Source organism: Pristiophorus japonicus, chromosome 17, assembly GCF_044704955.1.
Source record: "Pristiophorus japonicus isolate sPriJap1 chromosome 17, sPriJap1.hap1, whole genome shotgun sequence".
NCBI classification, from domain to species: Eukaryota; Metazoa; Chordata; class Chondrichthyes; family Pristiophoridae; genus Pristiophorus; species Pristiophorus japonicus.
In genome coordinates, this window is record NC_091993.1 from 20,867,045 (window position 1) to 20,870,659 (window position 3,615).

General features: G+C 42.2%; 1 pseudogene; it reads right to left on the reverse strand.

The window, feature by feature from the left end:
• Nucleotides 1–785: 785 nt before the first annotated feature.
• On the reverse strand, nt 786–2,432 carry LOC139228137 (UDP-glucuronosyltransferase 2C1 pseudogene; annotated as a pseudogene).
• Nucleotides 2,433–3,615: the final 1,183 nt, after the last annotated feature.

Below are 3,615 nucleotides of genomic sequence, written 5' to 3' on the forward strand. Positions count from 1 at the left end.
AACATTGATGCTGGTCCTGGCCATTCTGGCATCCTGGATTGCTTCCCAAATGCTTGAATTCCAGGGAAGGACTGCAAGAACAGAAATTGCTGGAAATCTCAGCAGGTCAGGCAGCATCTGTGGAGAGGAAGCAGAGTTAACGTTTCGGGTCGATGACCCTTTGTCAGAAGTGCAAGATGTGTGGTGTGTGTGTACCATTCTGGCAACATTTGCCCAACTGCTAGAGAATGTTTGGGAGGAAATAAGCCAGTTGAACATGGAGTGAACATCCTGAAAGCACCTGAAGAAACAGTTCCAGGATATGACGAAGCTCACTAGAGAGAAACCTGTCTTCAATTTGCCAAGCCATGGACAGCAACAATGAGGATCAACGGAACTCAATGTGTTCATGAGCCAGGGAGAGCTGTGGTGGAAATCTTTGGGTATTTGAGAGTGAAGGAGATGATGTGGTGAAACTGGGTTTCTCTGCCAGTGAATCTCAGATGCATTACCTTTTTCTATCATGTTTTCTATCATACATGAAATAATATACTAATATGATTAGTTTTGAATAATTATTGAAAATCAGACTGCTCCTATCAATTTTGATTATAAAGAGCATTTTCCGCTTCGTATCTACACACCAGAACTACTATTGACTGACATGCAACTCCTGTGGTACTTTCCAAACAGCCTTTGTTAACATTCATGATATCGAGAAAGGCGGCATGAGATAATGGATTAAAACTTACTATTGTTAAATTGAAAGAACTCAAAGCCCCGCTCCCAATTCGAAAGGATAAATCTTACTGAGTTTTTTGCTTTTTCTGCCAAGTGATGTTACAGACTTTCTTCAATATTAGAACCGTCAGCACTGTGACCATTAGTAACACAGACAACAGGAAGATCATCACGTCTACACAATGGTAAGTGTACCAGGGGAATCGGTAAGATTCTGAGCGCAAATGTGCTGCACCTTTGTGTCGTGCAACATACTCAATCCAGAAAATGGCTCTGTCCATTGGAAACTCTGGTTGGTCCCTGTGGAGAGCAGAGAGTTTCTGCATGTTTTCCCGATAAGATGTGTTGTTTATGACCTCGTTTAGTGCCTGCAATAGATCTGTTGTCTGCATGGTTGTGACATCAATCACTTTTGCTGCACCTCGGATTTCAAGTCTGAGTAAATTGTCAAACTGGTCAAAAAGCAGAGGTATGCCAACTACTGGCACCCCATGATAGATGGCTTCATAAACTCCATTGGTGCCACCATGGGCAACGAAGGCTCGTGTCTTGGGGTGCCCTAGCAGGTCACTCTGAGGGATCCATTTTGCCAGTAGTGTATTATTTCCTATGTTGGGAGGGATCTTTCCAACATATCTCCAGATAACTTTCTGGGGTACTTGAGCAAAGGCCTCTGCTAATTTCATTGTAATCTGCATCGGCAAATAGCTGATAACCGTCCCCACTGACATCACAATAATCCCATGCTTCCCTGAGCTTTGGACAAACTCTTCAAACTCTGCTGCTAGAGGTTTGGGTGGTTTACACTGGAACCCTCCAATGTACACAATATTTGGCATGGTGGGTCTCGGGAATTCAAAGATAAAATCTACTCTCATCAACCACACATCTGCACTGAGGAGAATTGTCTCGATGTCTGTCTCTGGGCCCAGATATCGATGGCAGAGTTCATTGTAAATGGGGTAAGTGAGAAATTTTGAAATGGAAAGTTGTAAAAGATGTTGGATGACATTTCCTGTTCTTTGGAGAAAATTCATTTTGTCTGTTAATTGTGAGCCAGGGACTGGGATATAGGAAAGTGGTGATGGGGCAGAGAGCAAATGAGCTTCTCCACCGGTGATCCATCGAACATTATACACCAAGGGGAGTTTTAAATAATAAGCAAGCATTGGACCTGTAGGAAAAACAGGATCGGTAAGTACTAAGTCAAATTTCGCATCTTCAAGTTGGTTTAACAAACTTTTGTTTTCAAAAACCGCAATGTTAAGCTCTCTGCTCCAATGATGACAGTCGTGCATAAAAGACATTATTTCATATTGGAACTTAATAAAGCCCCATGGAGTCCAACCATTCTGTAACGCTTGCAGTGTCTTTTGTAGTAAACGTTGCATAATGTCTTCACTTTGAGATTCCTCAGACATTACTGGTAGTCCAACCACAATGGATCGATATAGATCAGGCTTATCTTTGATGTACCAAGATGTTGAGAAATAAAGCACATTGATGTCATGCCCATGAAGTTTCAGTTCTTCTATTAGAATTCTCATATTGATCCAGTGACTTGCATCGATAGGAACAACCAATATATTAGCCCCCTGGGTTATTGGACAAGACAGGGTGATGATGATGCTTAGAACAGATGCAATCTGTAATCTGCTTTTCCATCCAGGCCACTTCATATTGAGAGGAAATGATATCTAGATCCTGTTGGAAAATTGAATAGAAATATTGGTAATACAAGATAAATTGGCAAACAATCTTCTGTTGTAGCTTTATGGGGCACTACTATAACCAATCCAGACCTGTGGGCTTAATGGCTTCTCCTATGAAATACAATTTTGGATGCCATAGAAGGAGATTGTGTTGGATTTGCAGCTGATGACCAGGGAATAGCAATTTCTAACACAGGATCAGGGAAGAACAAGTTCCAAAGTGTGACCAGCGAGCCGCAGGTTCCAACACACCTCTGGGGAACAGCATATTCAAGTAATGCCAATCCTACCGTCTCATAAATCAAGGGACAAAATCTTTAAAATCATGACATTTGGTCTAGAAATCATGATTGCTATTTTTTTCCAACGGACCTCTCGCTGACCTTTCCGCCCAGAGAGGAAGCGACTGCCGTGATGTTTGCTCCCGGACGGGAAGTGGATTCGGTTGTCACTAACTGATTACTGACATAAGAACATAAGAAATAGGAGCAGGAGTAGGTGGCCCCACTGTACCATCAATCGCAGGCCGGCCTTGCTCTTTCTGGAACATAACCTCCTCTAGCCCCACAATACTCCGAGATCTCTGTGCAGGCCTCTTACACATTCCCGATTTTAATTGCTCTGCCATTGGCTGCTTAGGCCCAACACCCTAAGCTGTAGACTTCCCTCCCTAAGCCTCTCCGCCTCTCTCACTCCATTAAGACGCTCCTTAAAATCTACTTCTTTGACCGATTGACCGAGCTTTTGGTCACTTGTCCTAATACCTCCTTATGTGACTTGGTGTCATATTTTGTTTGATACTTGCTCCAGTGAAGCGCCTTGAGGCATTTTACTCTTTAATGGTGCTATTTAAGTGCAAGTTATTGTTGCTGTTCTCGACTTCTGGCCAATTGATTTCCTTCTTTGAGACAACACTCTTCAATGTACCAGTGTAATTAAACAGACCAGGAAATATTTAAATTAGTTATGCCTGTTCATTTATTGGAACATTGTTTATGCCACAAGCAAAAACAAAATATAAACCCATATAGCAGCAATGGCCACAATCCAAGTGCTTATGTAAGATTTTCATAGTCTGTAGGCTGTTGCCAAGTTCAACACATTGTTTCGTTAAACTTCAGTCTATTTCAACAGAAGATGTGTTGCTCTGGTCGCTACGCTGCATACTGCCCCTAAGAGGAAA